Here is a 22,194-nt window from a genome sequence, read left to right on the forward strand (position 1 = left end):
TATAGAAACAAACCATTTCTTTGTTCTCTCAGGAGTAGGAGAACCCAGAGTTCAAAGCCAGACTGAGCTTTATAGCGAAATTCTGTCTCAGAACAATTATGACAGAAAAACCTTCATTCCCAAGTATCAGGTTAAATGAATGATTAAAAGCAGGGTTGAAAATTTAGTATTATGAGCTTCACATGAATTTTGATAATAAATGATCAGGAATTTTCCTATTCCTTTTAAGAAGATAAATGCTCAAAAAGGCTCAGTTATGTTTGAGGGGCATTTTGGAAGGACAATGCAAAAAAGAAAAGGAGTTTGCCTGAAGGAGAAAGAAAGAAAAAGCTATCATCAGATCATCCCTAATGAGTGGGAATCTTATTTTTTCCTGAATTTGTTCTTTGCCAGATCTAAACGTACCGTTAACCTAGAAGAAAAAGGATTTATTTTTTTGTTATTTAGTAATCTTCATGAAACTGACATCTTAGATAGAAACAAAGACAAAAATCAAATGAAATCACTGGGATTCCTGATCCCAAAATTATGAGCCTGTTTTAATGAAATACTTAAAATCTACCTTATAAAGAGCCAATTAATATAATTACAGTAGATTGAAATAATACATATGCACTGAATCTGTTTCTGCAGACCGTAACTATTGCTATTTTTTTGTTTTTAAATGAGAAAGGTGGCTTATACAACATATATAAGAAATGCAACTTTTTTAAAAACGAGGGAGCCTATGGTCTGCCATCATCTTCCACCCGCCCCCCCAAACGCCAACAGCCCAATACCAATTAGCATAAAAATCTTTAGACTGATGCCTCTGAACATTACTGCGGTTTTAACAAGGACAGCAGCATATCCAGGTAGTTAATGTAACAGAAACCACAGGCAGCAACTTGCATCCATCTCCTGCCAGTTGACATGGTTATTTCTTTGCCTCCTCTCACTGGTTCATTCTACTCCTCTTTACTTGATTCCCCACCTCAGCACTTCTACCCCGCTTCCCACAAAGCTTGAGGCAGTCACCCGCCGGGCGGTGGAAGTTGCCAGGCAGGGAGTGAAGAGACAGCGGAAGAACAGGGCAGAGCGTGCAGTGCCCACAGCCTTAGCGGCCAGTTGAGCGCGGGAAGGTTAGGAGGGTCGGGATCGGGGCGGATCCCAGGGCCGCCCCCAGTCCTCCAGGGTGCTTGGGACCCGGGAGCTGCAACACGAGGCTCAGCGAGGCAGCCCAGGGCTGCCCCCCTTCCTCCCGCCCCCCCGCAGCAAGGGGAGGGCGGTCAGGGGGCGGAGCACAGCACTGCGCGGGTGGCGGGAAAGGGGCGGAGATGAAGGCTCGGCTCGGGCTGGTCGCTGGACCCAGTAGCAGAACCTGCAAGCCAGGTGGACGAACAGAGCTCTTGGCTCTAAGGTAGCTCCGTCTGCTTCTCCGAGTGAGCGAGGCTGCCTGGGGGGTCCCGCGGTCTCCCGGCCGTCGCCTTCCCACTGCTGGAGACAGCGCAACGGCGGGCGCACCCTGCATTCAGGTGGGTCCCCCGAGTAACAGTGGCGCCTTGCCCGTTTCTGGGGTCGCCGTGGCCTGGGAAGCAGAGTTTCTGTGGCCATCGTGGGCAAGGGCCGGCCAGGTCCCAATTGCCAGAGGAGGGTGCTCGGCCCCGTAGGTTGCGCGCTTGAACGCGCGCTTGAGCTAGGTGGGGAGAGGTACGGGAGAATTATCGCCTGTGGGATTTCGCTCCTTCAGGTCTTCTGGGAGCGGTCCTCACCTCGACTCCTTGGAGGAGCTGAGCTTCCATGTTGCATCTGGCGACCACGACGCCCTTTACCCACTCGCGATCTGGGTGGTAGTAGCCTGTCGCTCCAACACTCCCGATCCCCACCCAATAGCCATCAGGACGCCCCCTGTTCCCAGCCCGCGGGGACTGAAGGGACTGGGTGAGGGGAGACTGGTGGCAGAACTGAGGGGGGTTGGGGGGGGGAGGCTGGAGTTACTAGAGTATTGTGTACCAGCGCATCGCCACACCCGGGGTCTCCCTCCTGCTGTCCTAGCTGGGGTGGGGGCTGGGGTGATAAGTGTGCGGGACTTCCCTCCCCGAGGGTTGGCCGCGCACACAATCCTCAGGAGCTCGAGCTCGTTTGCATTGCACGAGAAGGCACATGGGAGCGGTATTGGTCCTTAGAGGGTACTCAAAGACCTTCTTTGGGATGGCCCAGCGTACGATCGGGCTTGGAAAGGGAGAAGATTTTTGGTATCTTTTTTTCTTTTTCTTTTTTTTCTTTTTCTTTTTAATGAACATCCTCGGAAGGAGGAGGCGAGGGTCTCAGGGAGACTTGGTTTTCCGGGATTTGCGCAGTTCCGTAAAACAAAACAAGCTTTCGAGCTTTAAAGTAAACGATGGGTAAGTGGGATGCGTCTGTGGTGTGGGCAAAGAAGCCCGGGCTTGGCCGGGTAGCAAGCCAGGCAGATTTGGTGGGGGTCTAATGCTGTCTCAGCAGGGGGTGGGCGCGGGAAGTGCTTCTTGTGTCTTTGGTTTAACATATTGGAGCCCCGGAGGAGGCGGCCACTTGTCCTGGGAAGACGGGCACTCCGAAGGGCTGCTCCTCTGCGGCGCAGCTGCCCGGGCAAGGCGCTTCCTCATTTTCAATTAACTACAGAATTTAAAGGTTTGTCTTTATCTTTCCCTGCGATGCAAACCCTTCTTTTTATCTTATGGCTGCTTGGATTCTCTGGTAATTGCTTATGCATATTTTATTCCTCTGTTTTTTCCGTGACTTTTTTTTTTTAAGGAAAAAAGGATCCATCTGTATTTTAATCAATAGAAGGTAGGGAAAGATCTTTTAGGATTTATTTATGTTCAAATCAGGCCCAGGGTACTATGATGAAAACACCCCACCGAAAATCTGTTTAGATTGAACTAAGCTCTGTTCAGATTCAGACTGGAATTTTTATTTTTAAGTAGATACCTTATGACCTTGGAATAAAGTAACGTTAGCGTGCGTCCCTCATCTCTTTTTATCAGGTTAAGTTATGAAATTCTTTATTCTCAGATTATACAGGGCCAGTTGACTCCTAATTTTAAATGGTAGGTCTCGAAATGGCTGTAAATTATGCTGGCACGTGCTTTCTCTTCCCCCTCCCCCACCTCTCCCCTTCCTTGCTCCCTCCTTCCCTCCCTCCCTCTTTTTCTCTCCTCTCTTTCTCGCGCTCTCTCTCTCTTACACACACACACACACACACACACACACACACACACACACACACACGTCTCCCCCCCACCCCACCTTTCCTCCCTAGCCTAGCCTGTAACCCTGTAGGTATCCCGGATGGTCTCAAATGCGAATTCATTTTCCTTCTCTATATACCCAAGCGTTGGTGAGCAGAACTCCCATATCTTTTAATGAACTATTCAGCAGGTGATTTGGTCGATGACCTGGGACTTAGTATGTTTCAGTTTCTTATCAACTACTTTATTGAACCATTGTGGAAGGAGATGCCTTAGGTAAGTTACATTGGGAGAGAAAACACTTTGTTGGTCTTTCGGAGCAAATATTTTGCCACTTTTCCTCCCGTTTTTCTCTGTTAGATGCCTAGGAAAGATGTAATGCTGATGAATAAAACATGCTTTATTTCTCTTTTATGTCTACAGGTGGCAGTATCGAAGCCAAAAGCTTCCAGAAGTGGTTTCTGAACAATAAGACTTGAATGTACATGAGTAAGCAAACACAGGAATCCGGAAAATCCACAGGTATGTACGACAATTAATCCACCTATCCAGCTTTATGATTATTGCATTCCAGTAGTACAAACCCAGTTGTTCTTATGTTAAATATTTTTACATTTCTTTCTATTGACTTTTATGAAGTGAAATACATTTTGATGTTCTCTCAGAAAAAGCAAAACTAATCTATTTTAGTTAGTACATTTAAATAAAAAAATGCAGTATACCAGATTACCCCAGTTTTTTTCACTGTATCCACATGGTGCATTTTAAGGAGTGGCCTGATCCTTGTTAACCTTTTTCCTGAAACTGAATCCGCCGGCTGCTCAAACGATTTTTTGTAAGTGCATTTCTGACTTGTCTTGTTGAGCCAATGTAAAAACTGTTGCCGTTAATTCCATATCACATTGATCAGGCTTCTTTGTGCTTCTGATCTACCTGCTTCTCTGTCTCCAATGGACGTGTGCAGCCACTACTAGTTTATCCTGGGGCTTTTGTGTATGATAGGCAAGCATTCTACCAGTTAAGACAGCCTGGTAAGTTTCTTTTACATTGGCCTTTCTGTATTTAATACCTTCTCATCACTTCACAGTTATTACCTTCCCACTAATTTGTTTATTTGACTAAGCTAAGGGCATGTTAGAGGCAATCAAGTTGTAAAATTGTGACAGCGAAAGGATTTGATTCTTATTACTACATTGTAAGATTTTGCATATTAAGGTCTTTAATATTCACATTATTACTAATGGCGGGAGCCAGGGGAGGTGGGAAAAGCCAATACCCTTTATTTTTCTTTTTTGAACAGCTCATGTTACCTGTGCTAATTGACTGTTTAGGGACAGTCAATAAAATGTCCCTTTATAAAAAGAATGAAGGTTTCTCTTCTTAGAGTGGGTAGATGGTATTTGGAGAGGATAGGTATTGGAGGGATGCCACACGTTTATCAAATACTGAAGTATGATAATATTGTAACCTGCCTGGCAGCAATGAAAATGTTCTAAAAAGACATATGTCTATCAGATTATCAGACTTTTGAAACAGTAGACACCGAAGAAATGGGAATTTCCCAGGGAATTTCATGCTTAGAGAAGGAAAAGCCATCAGTCAGTGTGGGTGAGGGTGGGGCAGCGGGACGCACAATGACTTATCTCTGGGAAAGAGATTTCATGGTTATAGCAACTCGTCAGAGCACCTTACAGCCATCTAATGATGCTTAAATATGCATATCCTTTGGCGTGGATTTAAACTTTGATCTCACTTCAGGACCCTGACTGACTTCAAGGATCTCTTTGTCTCTTTTCCTAATGTGTCCAGTTTGAATAAATTCCCCTTTTCTGCTTTCCATGTTTATCTTGGCTTTTTTTAATTGACTTCTTGAGGGTGAATGGCAGGACTGACTTGGCATAGGTGTGACCTCCCCCATGTTTGATAACACCTTATGATGTGTGTATGTATATACATATATATATCATATAAATATATGCACACAATTTTGGGTGGGAGGCGGGAGATGCTGCTGGGAATGCAAGTCAGGGCCTTGGGGGGCATGAGCTATATTTTAAATATATTATAGTTATATATAAATATATATTTCAAATATATATTAAAATAAAATGATATTTTGAAAATTTGAATGGACACAGCTATCATGGTGAGCCATGATTTTAATCCTTGCCCTTGGGAAGGAGTAGCAGGTGGAATCTGCTACATAGTGAACTCTGTCTTAAACAAAACAGAAGAAAAACACCCTGCAGGGCAGGTTGTAGTTACTCACACCTTTAGTTCCAGCACCTGGGAGGCAGGGCCAGGTAGATCTTTGAGTTCAAGGCCAGCCTGGTCTACAGAGTGAGTTCCGGAACAGCCAGGTCTACACAGAGTAACCCTGTCTCGAAAAATTAAAACCCAAAAAATGAATAATGTCAAGTTGGTCATTTGACCGATAGAAAGCAAGCAGGAGGTGTAGATTCCAAGTACAGACTAAATAAAAGCAGGTTAATATAAAACCCAGTGTATACAGGATGGTTTTAGGAAAAGGAACACTGAAAGACAGAAGAGCCGTAAATTTGCTCTGAGGGAGGCTTCAGATTCATCAGGTAACTTGGGAGACTGGTAAGTTTGGGTACAATAGGATCTAAACGTCTAAATCAGAAAAAGAAAAAGCAAGGTTGCAATTTGTTAACTTTTGAATCAGATTCCCAACTGAAAGACCTGACGTGCTTTACGAATAATTTACCTTTGAGATATAACAAACATACATCAAAAAGTATAAAGTGTATTAATAGAAGGTATGATTGACGCTCACTTAACATTTTCGGTGACTATGCAGCCCCTGACAGATCAAGCCTAATATATTTCCAGCACTAGAGTTCTTGCCCAATCTATTCAGTAGTTATCTCAACTACATCATGAAGGTAAACTAAATTGCCATTAAAACAACAAAATCTAATCAACTGCTTTAATCTGATTTTACAATCCATATAAATAATATCATACAATAGGAACTCTGGTGTATATGTTCGTTCACAGGTTGTGTAATAAGTAGTTTCTTTGAATAGATTGAATGATAATTTACTTGTTTTCTGTTACATCGTTGCATAGTGTCCAGGATTTGGCTAAAATGAATAAAGCATATTTGAACATTATTGCTTGTGTTCTTTGGTTCACATTTTCATTCCCCAGTTCTGCAAACATAAAGTAAAGAGAGTATGGTACTTATACTTAGATTGGAGCATTGAGATTCAGTAGATTAGTTTTCCAAAATGGTTGTACCAATATAAATTCTACCAGTGGGGCATAAGAGTTCTGATTCCTTTGTACATTTTAAGCAATGCCCTTTCTCTCTCTCTCTCTCTCTCTCTCTCTCTCTCTCTCTCTCTCTCTCTCCCCCTCCCCCAGGCATGCTCTCATTGTATTCGTTCTTGCTGAGGAACCTGGGGTATAATGCCTGAGCTGAAGTGATCCTCAGCTTCTGGAGCAGGAGACTATAGTCACACATCATTTTTTTATATTGAATTTTGCCTATTTTTGAGGAGGGAATTGAGGTATTTTTGAAGGCTTAAAAATACATACTTTAAAACTGTGATAAAATATATACATGCAATTAAGCTGTTTTTTTCTAGTATATAGGTAATGACATTAGGTACAACACATTATTAAATAACTATCCATACTATGCATTACAAGAATTATTGTAAAAGCAAAACTCTGATAAACTGTAATGACTTATTCCCTCATGCTGTCATGGCAACCAACATTCTAGTTTCTGCTAAGAATTTGACACTGTAGGTGCTTTATGAGTAGAATCTATTCAGAATCTATTCGCTTGTCCAGAGATTCTTGAGTGGTGCCACCTTCTGGCTGCTGAGAGTAGCGCTGCTGTACACGTGAGGATACAGATACTTCCTGAAGGCTCTGCACTCTGCACAAAGTAGAGTGACTGGAAGAATTGTATTTTTTATTTTTTAATGAACTGCTTTACTGTTCATAGTGTTTAGACCATTTTACATTCCTAACAATAATGTGAAGGTTCTGATTTCTCCACAGCTTTACCAAAGCTTGTTATTTTCTGTTTTTTTTTTTTCCTCCAGTAGTACTGATTCTAATTAGTATGAGGTGATCCTTGTGGGTTTAAAAACCATTTTTTTTTATTGAGTAGTGATGCTGAATGCTGTAGATGCCATTGATACTTTTATATCCTTTGTAAGTGCCTGTTAAAATCTTTCCTTTTTTTTTTTTTTTTTTTTAGGCGGTGGCTCAGGCTTGCTTTGTAGTTGGTATGTAGCTCATGCTGGCCTCTGACTTGTCATTCTCTTACCACAGGCTCCCAAGTGCTGGGATTTAAGGCATGAAGTACCATGCCCAACTTTTTACTCACTTTGAATCCCCCTTATTTTATTATAAGAAATAATCATATTCTGCTTTTGACTCCTTTGTCGGATGTATATATATGTGTGTGTGTGTGTGTGTGTGTGTGTGTATTTATGGATTTGGTGATACACACGCACAATCCTATCACTTAGGAGCTGGGGGTAAGAAGATTGTTAGAGGACAGCCTGGGCCACTAGTGAGACCTGCTTCAGAAAAAACAAACAAACAAGAACCCTTCTTTCTCCAAATCTGGTTTGTCTTTTTGCTTTTTTTTTTTTTTGAGATGCCTTTTTATTCTTAACATGTCTTTTGGTATTTTTAAGAAAGTGTCCTCACTTTTTCCATTTGTGACTGCTGCCTTTTGTTCAAGCTAGGAAATCTTTCCCTGCTTCAGAGGTTTTTTTTTTTTATTTTTAAATTTTATTTTTGAAACAGGGACTAACAGTCCTGCTTGGGCTGCTTCTAACTTGAGCAGATCCTTCTGCCCTAGCTTCCTGAATGCTAGCTTTACGGCCCTGCACTACCCTGATGGCCTTCTACTGCTTTTAAGGCAGCTCATTAGTCCAGCCACCTGTGGTAGGAGGAGCTGGTTGCCGGCTGCCTGGGTCAGCTGGCAGACCATCAGGAAGAAATCTCTGTTTAATGTTGAGGTCGCTCTACATAGATGGCATTGAGGAGAGAGCGTTCTTTGATGAAGAGTTGACAACCTTGTAAAGAGCCAAGCTTGTCCCAGCACAGTGTGTTCCCATTATCAGCCCCTGCCACACAGGCTGCACCCCCTACGCCTGTGTTTTTTACTGGTATAACCGGGATCTGCTTTTGGAAAGGCTCTTTTTTTTTTTTTTTTTAATTGCCGAGAGTACATGAAGATAATATATTTGGTAGCTGTCATCTTAAGCTAGCTACAAAATTGTTTAGACCTTTATCTAAAATACTTGAGTCCATAATTGCTTTAGGGGCTTGAGACTATTTGTCTACCTAATGAGATCTGAGCTTAAGCATGACTCATATTTATGTAACTTATTCATACTGCTTAATGGTAACCCTATCTCTCTCTCTTTCTCTCTCTCTCTCTCTCTATCTCTATCTATCTCTATCTATCTATATCTCACTGTGACTATGTCATGAGAGGTCAGGCATGACGGTTTTCAGATTTTGCAACTTTTCTGAGTACGGATTTACATTGATCAACTTATAAGCACATTTCAAATATGTGCCCCAAGAACCAAAGCTGGTGTCCATTGCTGTAGTAGGTGGGATAAAAGGGATTTAAAAAGTTGTAAGTGCCTCCCTCCTTTCTTGGTTCACTGACTATATTTTTAATCCCAGTACTCATGAGGCAGAAACAGGAGGATTAGCTCAATTTTTATACCAGCCTGGTAAATGTATGAGGCCCTATCAAAAATCAAAATAAAACAATTTAAAGTGATTAGTTCTTTGAAAAAGTGACAGATTCTGTCACTCATGTAGTCTTAATTACTGTCATTGATTCTTTGTTTAAGTACCAGTTACAGTTGGAGGAATCCACGGGGAAGACTGATAACTCCAGGAGAAAATGGGTAAAGTGTATGCCTCAAGGCTTCCCTCTGTCTTCAATCACTGTTACTGATACTTCCCTCAGGATTTTGTCATCCATTAGCTTTTTGTTTTCTGCACCTTTATCTTTTTCCTGAATGTTTTGCATTCACACCTTTGCTTTCATCTTTTGAACTTTCTCTTTTCCCAATATTTAAGATAGCTCTCAATCTCAACACTAAAGGGAGGCAGATCAGATACTGGAGGCCAGCCTAGTCTGTTATGAGACCCTATTTTTTTGTTTTTGTTATTGTTTTTTTTTCCAGATGGTTTCTTTTGTTTGTTTATTTTGTTTTGCCTATCCTGGAACTCATTCTGTAAGCCAGGCTGGCCTTGAACTCAGTTCTACCTGCCTCCCAAATGCTGGGAATAAAGGTATGAATCAACCAATGTCTGATTTTGACCCTATCTTTAAAACAAAACAAAATAATAAAATTTACTCAAACAACATAATAAGATACTGTAGGTCTTTATTTTCTACTATCTATTTCTCTACTCAGGGTCTGGATGTGGACCATTTATTAGTGGCCTCTTGTTTGTCTTTCTGAGAAAGTGCCACAAGTGCCTTTGTAGGGAACATGGGCATTCCTTTCTAGTCTACTCTTCTGTTCTTTTTCTTTTAAATCATTTATCTATCTATCTATCTATCTATCTATCTATCTATCTATCTATTTATTATGTACACAGTGTTCAGCCTCCATGTTTGCCTGCAGGCCAGAAGAGGGCACCAGATCTCATTACAGATGGTTGTTAGTCACCATGTGGTTGCTGGGAATTGAACTCAGGACCTCCGGCAGAGCAATCAGTGCTCTTAACCTCTGAGCCATCTCTCCAGCCCCTCTTCTGTTTTTTAATTAATCTATTTACCATGCTTCTGGGGTTCCAAAGGAATAGAGCCTTGGTATGATTCCCTGTTCATACCATCACAGTCTATATTTAGTTGATTGTCAATTCTCCTGAACAAGTAAGTCTCTTGTCTCTGAAAGTCTCTTCTCTCCCGCATACTCACTGCCCCTTGAGAATGTAGTAATTGCTTTCCAAATGATCTCCCTGAATTGGACTCTGGGTCTAATCTGTCTTGCACTTACAGCTTTCTTATAACAGATCTAATTATTCCATTTATTCCATATGGACAATTTGTAGCACCCAGTCTTACAAGAGGGATTCAAATTCCACAGCAAGATACAGACTATGAAACCCTTCTGTCCTAAATTATTTGCCATTCCTAGAACATTCCTTGTTCTTTCTTGTATCTCTGTTTTTGCTCTGTCCTCTCCTTTGTTTTCCTTTTCTTCTACTGGGGAAAGACCTCAGACTGTATGCTAGATAAGTGTTCTACCACTGAGCTACTTACTTCCAAGGTCCATTCTCCTTGTCAAAATGTGTTTGGCTTATTAAAATCAGCTCAAATGTACCCTTTTTTTAAAGTCAAGGTCTCACCTGGAACTAGCTAAGTAGTTCATCCTGGTCTTGAACACATCATCTTTCTGACATAATTATAGATGTGTAATACTATGACCATTCTAGTGTGGCCTTTTTGTACCATTTGGCCGTCCTAAGTAGATCTTGTTACTGCTGCCTCTGTGTGTATAGGGGAAATGACTTGCAGGCACTGTTCTTTGCTAATCTTTATATTCCAAGTAACTACCTTCTCTGACCTTGAAATATTGAAGATTTAATTAATGTTTATAAAGTGAAGTGATGAAGAATACATTATTATCTAAGCTAGGTTTTACTGCTTAACAAACTATCAAACTACCAAGTTTAATTGGTGATTTTTTAAATTAATTAATTTATTTATTTATTAAAGATTTCTGTCACTTCCCCACCGCCGCCTCCCATTTCCCTCCCCCTCTCCCAACCAAGTCCCCCTCCCTCATCAGCCCAAAGAGCAATCAGGGTTCCCTGCCCTGTGGGAAGTCCAAGGACCACCCACCTCCATCCAGGTCTAGTAAGGTGAGCATTCAAACTGCCTAGGCTCCCAAAAGCCAATATGTGCAGTAGGATCAAAGAACCCATTGCCATTGATCCTAGAGAAGCTAAATAAGGAGAACCCAAAGAAAAACATATAGGCATCCTCCGGAATATTAACCTTCATCAGGCGATGAAAGGAGACAGAGACCCACATTGGAGCACTGGACTGAAACCTCAAGGTCCAAATCAGGAGAAGAAGAAGAGAGAGCACGAGCAAGGAACTCAGGACCGCGAGGGGTGCACCCACACACTGAGACAATAGGGATGTTCTATCGGGAACTCACCAAGGCCAGCTGGCCTGGATCTGAAAAAGCATGGGATAAAACCGGACTCGCTGAACATAGCGAACAATGAGGTGATTTTTTTTTTTAAACCACCCTTAGATCCTGATTTTAGCAGTACAAAATTTGGGTAGGCCAGGATTATTTGGAACTAAGTATATTTTCTGATGTTCACTTGTGACTTGAGTGGTTTGGAGGATGGCTTTTCTTCTGGCCTTAACGACTTATAAGCTTTTTAGTTTGTGACCATGTAGCTCATGCTTGTTTACACTTTGTGGGGTGAGCAGGTTGTAATGCGGTTTAGCCTCTGCATTAGTCTTTGTAATCAATGGCTTTTTTTTCCTGAGGGGAAGGAATGTTCACCACAGCAAGGGCACCCATAGAACCTGTTTTGCGTGGCTGAAAGAAAGCAGCTAGATCATAGGTAACCACTCAGCAAACCTTGTTAGTGTCCTTTCACCTCAGTTAATCTTCTAGCCCGTGTGCATTCTTAAATCCCCCAAGGTCAGATCCAGCTGAGGGTGGGCAGGAGGGATTATTTAATGGAGTCTTACTTGAGGGTCAGGTTATTCCTTTTGTCGTTACCATAGATCTGACTATCACTGTAACCTGCCTGTTTCATTGCCTTGAGTTTGAGACAAAGCTCTTTTGTAGGTCACCACAACAGTCTCTTCCTACATGATGGCAGTTGTCATGTCATGCCTTGAAGATTGCTATACCACAGCAGTGGTCTCAACATTCTAGCTATAGCTGTAAGAAAATGCAGAGCTATTTGTTGATATACACATAGAGAACCAGGACTGAATTTTGTCAGGTTACCAGTTTAGTTGTATCATTCATGGTCTCTTATTTATCAAAGCCTTCCCTGAAGTTAAATGTAAGAGACAACTAGTGAGTTTACTGAATGTAGGTGGTAGTTTCAGAAGGCACCTTTCCTAATAATGTATAGTTAACAGTCCTACTGTTGATTGCTACATAGTTTTAAGAATGCACATTTAAGATGGATTCGATGCTAATGGCTCTTCTATAATTTGAACAGTACATTAGATGACACAGATGCCGATTTGCATGTTTGTTATCCCTATTCCGGATTAATGATCTACATTAACTTTCATCCCCACCATCAGTGCTGTGGCATTGTCAGTGTGGTGGGTTTCTAGGCACAGGTTTATCCGAGCCTGGCATCTGTGGCTCCTTATTGCTTGCCTACCCAGCAGCCCAGTTGTGTGTGCAGTAGCAGCAAACCCCAAAACTGGCAGGTATTTGACCAGGAAAGTGATAGTGAAGGAAAACAATGAAGTCTTTATAAATTTGCTTTAGAGGAAGGGTTTGCTGGTTTCAGCCAATGTCAAAGCTTCAGGTTTGTTTAGGATAGAAAGGATAGATAATATCCCTTGGAACAGCTGTATAAAGTCAACTGCTGTGTGCACTGAGGGGCCAGCTTGTGCCTTAGTGACATGATACATGTATAATGTGGTCATTGACTGTTCTTTCCTCTAGAATGGTAGAAATAATTTGACCAATGGAGCTCAAATGACAGTCCCAGACCCCACCTTTGTTTTTTGACATAGGTTTCTTTGCTGTGAAAACCAGGTGTAGCCTTATATTTATGTGTATTTTATAGCTATTTCTAATGAATGAAAACATCATACACACACCCCCAGGAGAAAGAAGGCTCACAGGTATTAAAAGTGACACTGGTGACTTAGCACATTGGGCCTTGGCATTGCCATTTCTCACACAGGCCTTAGATTCTAATCTCCAAAGTCTCTTCTAATTCTGACAAATGTCAGTTTTAGTGCCGTGTTTTTTGTTTCCTGCCAGTCCTTTCAGTAATATGTCAGCATAAAACTTACTGTGATTCAAAACATGGTTATAGGGTCTGGGGAGATAAACTTTGGGCAGTACAGCACTTTACTGACTAAATTGTTTCCCTAATTCCATCACCTTAGCCTCTGTGTATACCATAAGGCTTCACACATTCTCTTCCTTACTATGAGATCTCCCTTTTCTTAGCAGACAGCAGTGTGAGCCTGACGTTCCCATAAGCCCCAAAGGAAGGAAATGGGATTGTCTGGTCACCTCAAAAGGGCTTCATTTTTTTCTTTTGTCTTTTGTGTCTTTGAATCCCTCAATAGTTGCATGTCAGTCAACCTCATGAGATTTTCCTGCGTAAACTGTCAAATGGGACATGCAGTTTCCTAATATGTATCATTTACATGTTCTTATCTATCCTTGAAGTCTTCGGTTTAAACATTAAAAAGTTTGCAACTTTGTGATAAAATGTAAGTTTGGTGGTAAGCACCTGCTGGCTCATTACTATATTTCCAGAGGAGGAAAATGGGGATAGACAGTATGGTTTTCTTCAAAATATTTTCTTTAATATTTTTAGTTTTCTAGTTTTAATTTGTCTAGAATGGTGTTTGTAGGTAGAAGATTGGTAATGGAGGCACTTTCAGCTGATGGATTCTTTCTTTGTATACACTTATTTCTCTTTGTGCTAAAATGAGGCATGAATCATTACAAGCCTTCCCATTTGTCAGGGGAATTTGCTCCAGAAAATTTTAGTGCCATTAGCAGGCAGTGTACATGGTGTGCATGTGTGTAAAGCCAAGCACAAAACCCCCCACATTACTTACATTTGAACCACTTCATTGAGACAGGGTCCTGCTGTGCAGCACTGGATGGCCTCAAAATGGGTCTCCATTTTGAGACTGGGCATTTAGCCAGGTAAGTGTTCAGTGTTGGCGAGGGCTTTGTTTTCCAGTTTTTGGCTCTGCTTCCCATCAGCCTGTTTTCCCTGAAAGAGGATGCTGCTGCTTCAAGTATACACACTCATACATTTATTGCTTTCTGAAGTAAATTCTACAAAATGTTATTAGGTGACTTGAGTCAATTTGTTAAACATCCTAAGTTATCTTACATAAAGCAAGGTGATCTAGCCAAGATACTTTTAGACTGGCAGCCAGTGGTTTGTTTAGCACCACATTGCCACACATGGGAGTAATAATGCATTGTGTTAAACTGAGGACTGGAAGGACTTCTTGGCTTCCATTTTGACACACACTTCCTTGTAGGACAAGTGACTGGTAATTTCTAATCCTGTTCTCGGCCTTCAGATTTCATTGAACCATTTATAACTTGGAAATTAAGGTTCTTAGATTTCAATGAAATATATTGTCAGTATCAAGTCAGAATGTTAGTATGCAAATTTTTAAAATTCATTTCAATTTTCTGTGACACCAATGGGAAACATGGCAGGGTATGTTAGTGTCTTGAGAAACAGAATGAGCCTAAACCAAAAGAAATAGTAATTATGAATTCAAACATTTGGATTCCAGTCCTAGGCTTGTTTTACTATAGGATTTTGGGCAAATCCTCTCACTTTTTTACTTGATTGGGTGTTTTGCCAGCATATGTGTCTGTGCACCACATGTGTGTCTGGTGCCTGCAGAGGCTAGAAGAGGGAGTCAGATTCTTTGGAAGTGGAATTAAAGACTCTTGTGAGCTGCCATGTGGGTGTTTGGGAATCAGACCTGGAAGAGCAACAAGTGCTCTTAACTGCTTGCTGCCCTAACTCAGCCCCTATCCTCCACTTTTAAAAACCTTAGTTTGTTTCAGTTGAACAAAGGATAGACTAGTTATAGTAGTCTTTTCTTTCAGTCTGCTTTGGGGATCAAGTAGAACCTCTTCATGTGTGAAGTCTCTTTCTAAACAGAGCTGTAAAAATCATAATTATCATTAGGATTAATGACACAGCCCTTGTCAGCACAGCCATCTGCTTGTTGTGGCTGTCACTGTCAAAAGCAAGATGTGAAAATGGCCCAAGGGTATTTCAATTATATACACCTTCACTTTCATTCACACCTCAAGTTTTTTGTTTTTGTTTTGATGGTCTAGCTGACATGATTCAAATGACAAGCTGTCTTCTGGAAACCATTGAAGTAGAGGGCCAGAATGGATAGTGGGATCATATTAGCCAGTTTACTCTTCAAAGATGCAAGTTTAGGAAGTCTGACTTACAGAGGTAGTAGCAACGACTGCTTCAAGGCAAGGCAACCTCTAAGGCACTTGTAGTTGAAACCCTGATTTTTGTAGTTAATTGTTTTTGTTTTGTTTAAAACATCTCTATAGCTCAGGCTTGACTTAAACTCATGGTCCTCTCACCTCAGCATCTCAAGAGTTAGGATTTATCTGCATTCACAGGACTTGGTTTTGGTCATATCCCCCCCCCCCCAATTCTTTGAAATGTTAAGTTTCTCTTTTCTACTTCATAGCTCTTTCCCCATTCTGATAATAGTACATCTCTCTCCTCAGAGATTGTCCTCCTCTTTTAAAAGACAATATCTTAGATATCATAAGTGGGCCCAGTATAATCATGAGGGTCTTTAAAAGTGGTTTGTCCTTTCACAGTCCTCCTGTCTTGTATAAGAATTGCTGAGAATCTTGAATTACCTTGATTATTAGCTCTAGTTAATGCTTCATTGATGTCCTTTCTCTAAGAGATATGATTACTTCTCTTTTCTGTGATATTAGCTACAATGAAAGAAAGCTATGAGTCAAGTGCTCTCTATAGTGCCTTGTTTAATGTGCTAAATGGGTCAAGAAGCAGACAGTAAATCTTTTTATGGATGAGGAAACAATGCAGAGTAGTTAGCTTCCACAAGGTCATGCTGCTAGTAACCAATGACCCTGAGGCTTTATTGCACAATAAAGAGGAAACTTCTAAGGTATGTTTTTTGCACTTTTGCCAATTTATAAGGTCTAAAACTATTTTACCAAGTGTCCCACATTGCATTTTGAAAGTTGAAGACAACCGTGTATATAATTGAAACAGTGTGATTCTAACACACTTATAAGAAAGGACAAAATGAGATAATTCCAGCAAAATCTTAATTTGTAATCTCTTGTCTACATGTATATGTTATAGTTTCCCATTGCTGTAATCGCAGTGATCTGCTCTTTTAATTTTAATTGTGTTTTCTTGCTTTATGTGGTGTCTTTCTCATCATTATCATGTAGCTCATAGGTTGCTTCTGAGTTTTATATTGTCAAGATAATGCTAAATAAACAGCTTTTGTCTGGGATAAACAATTTAGCAAAGGAAAAAGGGTATCAGAAAGGTCCAACTCAATTCAGGAAACTCAGTAGTTAACCTAATAATCTGCTACCTGGAGGGGATAAAATAATCTGAGACATTACTGAGTGATAACCTAGAGCATGGTGGCATGTGTCTGTAATATCAGCACTTAGAATGATAAAGCAGGAGGATGGCAAATTTGACCCAGGCTGAACTATGTAGAAAACTCGTCTCAAAATAATGACGATTAGGGTCCAGTAAGATGACTTAGCATTAAAGGTGCTGACCATGCAAGCCTGGAGACTTCAGTTTGATACTCAGAACCCATGTAGAGGTAAAAGGAGAGAACCAATTCTACAAGGTTATCCCTCTGACCTGTACATACATGTACACAACATGTGCTCACACACATAAAATAATAAGATGGGGTCTGGCAAATGACTCATCAATAAGATGATTGCTATACAAACATGAAGACCTGATTGCAATCTCCAGTGTCCACATACAAGAGGGGTGTAGTGACACATACCTATGATCCTGGTACTGGAAAGGCAGACTAAAGATTGATCCCTGGAGTTTGCTAGCCAACCAGGCTAGCAGAATCTTCAAGCTTCTAAGTTCAGTGAAAGTCTCTGCCTGTAAAGATAAGATGGAAAGGGACTGAGGAAAGCACTGAACATTAACCTCTGGCCTCTATATGCATGCTTGGTTGTACAAACACACACACCTAATAATAGGTACATATACACAAAGTAACAAACACAAATCAGCTGTCCAGTTGGTTTGTGTTTTGAGGCAAGGTCTCTGTGTTACCCCAGGCTGGCTTCAAGTTCCTGGGCATAGGCATTGTTTCTACCTCAGTGGTTTGCTCAGTAACATGGAGTACAGCACACCTGGTTTGGGCTACCAGCCGGTTGGTTTTGAATCCAGATTCTGATCTTGAAATGGGACTCTGTCCACAGGTACTTGCTGCCTCTGAAATGGAGGAGACACTCTGTGGGAAGTGTGCACTTTGCCTGACACATTGTGATAGACAGACAGCTAGCAAATGTGAGTTCCCACCAGAGAAGTAACTTTGACCTGGAATTGAGTGTGCTATTTTGGTGCTGCTATTTGGATGAAACTTGACTTTTTTTTTTTTTAGGTTTTTACCTCAAATATACACAGTGCTGTGGATTTTCTACTCATGAAAGAAAAGACAGGTTGAATTTGATTATATTCATAAAACTCATTTTTTGCTGTGTTTTTGGAGATGATCTATCGTCATACTGCTAATCAAGCCCTCAGTCACTGAACTACACCTTCAGCATAAACCCTTCTACAAACTATGCATTTATTTGGGAACTGATCTAAAATCTCTGGCACCAAGTTCCAAGGACTGCTATCAAAATCCTAAATGCTGGGATGATGAAGACAGGCACATCCCTGCAACTGAATGGCCACACAGCCTAGCTGACTCCAGGTTCAGGGAGAGACCCTGTTTAAAAATATAGTGGAAAAGAACTGAGTAGGATACTTGGAGTTGAGCTTTGTTCCACATGCACACACACAGACATGTATACATACTTACACAAAAAAGAAAATATTGGGAATTTGTAAATAATAAGAAAATGACAAGTCTAAAATCAGGGTACTGATGGATTCTCTGCTGAGGCATGCTCTCTTTCTTGCTCCTTAGTTGGCGCCCTGTCTCTTCATCACCACACTGCTAAAGACCAAAAGTGTCAACAGATGTCAGGAATAATGACAGCATTCATGATGGTGGTCCTAAACATCAGAAGGGCCCGCTTTTCAATTATATTTTCATTTGAGTCAAAGTTTGGAGAGACACAGCTTTGAAATGATGTCAGGTGATTGTTACATAGTCTCTGTTATTTAAAGTGTTTTTAATCTGCTTTTTTGTTACATTATTTTTTTTTGTATGAGGCCCATTTCAGAATGCATTTTTCTGCATTTTAACATCCTTAAGAGCATCATGCATAGTAAGTCTGGATAGCATGCTTATAGGTGGTTCTTAGGAAACAATATTTTTTTTTTGGTTTAGAAATTCAAACCTAGGCCCTGGATACACTCCCACAACATTTTCGTTTTGGATTATTAAATAATTGCCTTTTTATAAACCTGTCTTGCTGTCAAGCCTTAGCTGGCTTGGAACTTGCTGTGTAGCCTAAGAAGATCTCAAAGTCATCCTCCTGCCTTAGCCACTCAGGTGTGGGAATTTCAGATGTGTCATTGCCAGTCTCTTTTAATGTGACCATAATAAATACTAGTAGTTAACATCATAAAAACTTGCTATGGGCAACCTTTAGAATTAGGCATAGTTGTAACAGTAAAAATTTAGAAGCAGTTTTTAAAAAAGCTTTTAAAAAGTGATACCTAGGAGGCTTAATTTGGAATTCATGCTGGTGTTTGGCATTGCTTATTTTACTGGAACACTTAAAAGAAAACAAAGTAGCTTAACACATGATACTTGAGTCTTTGAAACAGATCTGTTCAGTGTTGAACTGCAAAATAAGGTTTTTCTTGTATTTGTTCTTTGTCTTTGATAGTAATCTTGTTATTGTTTTCTCTGCGTTGATCATTGGTCAAGAGACTTGGCTCACTGACAGGACAGTGTGGACACTGAATAAGTAAAACTTAAATTCTTTACAAATTTCCAGATACGCAGCCATCCTAAGGTTTCCGCTTGGTTTTAAGACAAACTATGCTATACGGAGTCAAATGGGTATGTACTTGGAAGCAGCTATTCATGGTATTCTGTGCTGCAGGGTAGAGCTTCCCAGATACCAATAGTATAGATAGGAAGTGTTTGTAGGTTCATGTATGGTTGGGAAAAGAACTTTATACATTTTGATTTTTTTTCTTTAGAACAGAGGCCACTTAATATTTTGCCAAATTATGTGTTTGTATAAAAGCCCTGACCATTGGTTAAATGACCTTTGCTGCTTTGTGCATCTGTTTCTTCCAACTAATGGATCCTTCTTAAAGTCCTCAAGGTGATGTTCTTACCAGATACTGGCTTTATTGTACAAAGGTGTAATTTTATTAGTTAAATGTGTGTTGCTTTATTTTTTTTCTGAGTCTCACTAGGAATTGAAACTGAAGTTCATGTACATGTGAATACATAACTTCTTCCCGGTGTCATCCTAAAGACACTCTCAAAATCATGTAAGGATTATACTGTTTCTGTTTGTAACTGTTTTCGGGGAATTAATGGAGTTAGCTTCAATCTGGAGGACGGATGAGCTCATTTAGCAAGTTAACTGCTGGAGCCTTCTGTAGTTTTAGGATAGAGATGCCTTAAGAATTGACGTATCTGGGATACATATAGCCCAGATAGTACTTCAGAGACGTTCAGAACTGGCATTCAGCTAACCGTCCCATAGTTTGAAGATATATTCATCTCTAGATGTTGCCAAGGATCCTAATGTTGTGAGCAGCTTGGAACAGATTTGTGTGCTTGCTATGTGCAGAAACTCCTAGAACAAATGAGTGGGAAATGATACCAGGGTAGGAAAATATTGCTATAGTAACAACCTATTTTCTATATTGAAAAATAAAGCAAGAAGCAGTGACACTTAAAAAGAAATGATTTTTGCACAGAAAATGGAAAATAAGGGAAACAAAAGTCTTGTCTGACTCCTCCCTCCCTCCCTTTCTGAGACAGTGTCATAGCTCAGGCTAGCTTCAAAGTCACTAGCTGAGGATGCCTTTGAATTCTTTAAGTTTCCCTTTCTCCACTTCCAGAGTGATGGGATTATTTATGTATATGCACCACCATGACTGCTGTATGTGGTGCCATGGATGGAATCCAGGGTTCGTGGCACTCTACCTACCAACTAAGTTTCAAGCCTCAGGCCCCGAGACTGCTTTTTGTTAAGTGTGATTTAAAATGTTGTCTTGAGTGATTTTTGCATTATTGGGTTTGAATAAAATCACTAGAGAAGTTGAAAAAAGCAATGACATTCCATTTCTCTTCATAATATGTCAGTTCCACAGTATGTTCTTCAGATGAAATTCAGCATTAATTGTATTGCTTTCATTCTCTATATAGGTGATGAGATTTGAGCCTAGAGCTTCACACATGCAAGGCATGTACCACTAAGCTATAACCTCAGCCCTCAAGTAGCCCTTGGTCATGAGTTTGTTTAAAACAAACAAGAAGCAGGTTGTCTTTCACCTGAGTTTTATTTCTTTTTTTTTTTTTTGTTAGGTTGGGGAGCCACATAATCCCTTTTGATTTTGAACTACATAAAATTATGCTTTTTGTTCGTGTGTGTCACTAAGGATTGGACTCTGGTCTTCATACAGTGCAAGGGCATTACCACTGGAGCTATGTAACTACCCCCTTCCTTTTCAATGCCATCCACTCCTAATGTTCTAATCTCATGACTGCAATTAGGCCCATCTAAGATTTTGTAGCCTGCTAAAAATACACTGCTCCTTGAATTTCTGATGATTTTTACCACCAAGGTGGGTATGGGCCCTGTGTGCTTTTAAGTGCACTTTTAAATTGCCTGAGTCTTTATAGTGCACAGTCAGGATTAAAGTTCCTTCTGTACTCTTGCTGCTTAACGTCTACAGTCTTTGCACGTTCCTAAGAGGCATATTCCACATGTTGTGTTGAGGGTGTGTACACAGACATGTGGAGGCCGGAAGTTGATGTTGTGTCTTCCTCGATTGTGCTCCATCTTATCTTTTGAGACACTATTTCTCACTGAACCTGGACCTGGCTTATGGGAACCACCATGTCTGCCTCCCCAGTGCTGGGATTGCATTTTCCTGGTGCCATGTTCATCTTTTTATGTGGGTTATGACTTAGGTGAGAAGCTATTAACTGAATCATCTTCCTGCTCTGCTTGGTTTTCTTAGGGTCTATCATGAGCCTGCAGTCTTAGCATCTGGGGCTTATCTATAAGACTGGTGCCATTGGTATAGATTGCTGAAAGAAAGGCTGATCTCAGTGAAGGGAACAGGATATCCCAGTCTCAAAATCTCCCCCTTCCCCAAAAACCCACTAATTGTGCCTTCGTATGTGATCTTTTCAGCAGAGTTCTTCAAAGGCTTGCAGAAAAATGGAAGCTGCCGGCCTTTTTAAAATTGAATAAATAAAGCACAGTTGAAAATGTATTATTCATGTAAGTAAGTGTGTGTGTGTTTAAGAGTTATCAGGATAGAATGGCAAGCACTTCTACCTGCTGAGCCATTTTCACCCCTACCAACCTTTCTTAAGAGTAAACCTATGACTAGCAGGGTACTTTTGCTCTAATCATTTAAAGTTAGCAAAAGCATTTAATAGGGGATTACAGAAGGACACAAATACAAGGATCCCTGGACTATTGTGGCTGGCTTTGGAGCTAAGCTTCTTTCCCCTTTTCTCTGAACTTTTGCTTAATTTCTCTGTTTCCTTCTCATTCATTCTAAATACGTTTTTTTCTAGACTAATCCGCTACTTTCTTCATCCATTGGGTTCCTGAGGGTTTTTTTTTCCCCATTATTATTTTTGGTTAAGAAGTCTGTAGTGATGCACCTGGCTAAGGAAAGTTAGCTGCCAAGCTGAGAGCGAGAGGCATTGGAGCTGTGAGGAGAGAGAAGTTGGGCCAGTAAAACCTACTGTTGTCTGGTCAATATGTAGTAGCTCACTTGGGGATGGTGGTCATAGCTACAGTCATTGAGATGGCCATGCTGGTCTCTCACTGTCCAGAGTGCTTAC

The 22,194-nt window shown here is 40.7% G+C and overlaps 1 long non-coding RNA gene across 4 annotated transcripts in view; it reads left to right on the top strand.

Moving 5' to 3' along the window:
• Positions 1-1,307: 1,307 nt before the first annotated feature.
• The window catches only part of LOC126512901 (uncharacterized), a 74,685-nt gene continuing 53,798 nt past the window's right edge, over positions 1,308-22,194 (top strand). Inside the window, exons 1-4 of one of the 4 annotated variants that reach the window (XR_007595181.1) lie at positions 1,308-1,514; positions 3,633-3,731; positions 19,572-19,649; positions 21,530-21,619. This is a non-coding gene — a long non-coding RNA (uncharacterized lncRNA). The remainder of the gene's footprint in view (positions 1,515-3,632; positions 3,732-19,571; positions 19,650-21,529; positions 21,620-22,194) is intronic. The other 3 variants (XR_007595178.1, XR_007595180.1, XR_007595179.1) reach the window with 3 other exon arrangements.

This window comes from Alexandromys fortis, unplaced genomic scaffold (genome assembly GCF_014885135.2).
Source record: "Alexandromys fortis isolate MF-2015 unplaced genomic scaffold, M_Fortis_MF-2015_v1.1 scaffold_83, whole genome shotgun sequence".
NCBI classification, from domain to species: domain Eukaryota; kingdom Metazoa; phylum Chordata; class Mammalia; order Rodentia; family Cricetidae; genus Alexandromys; species Alexandromys fortis.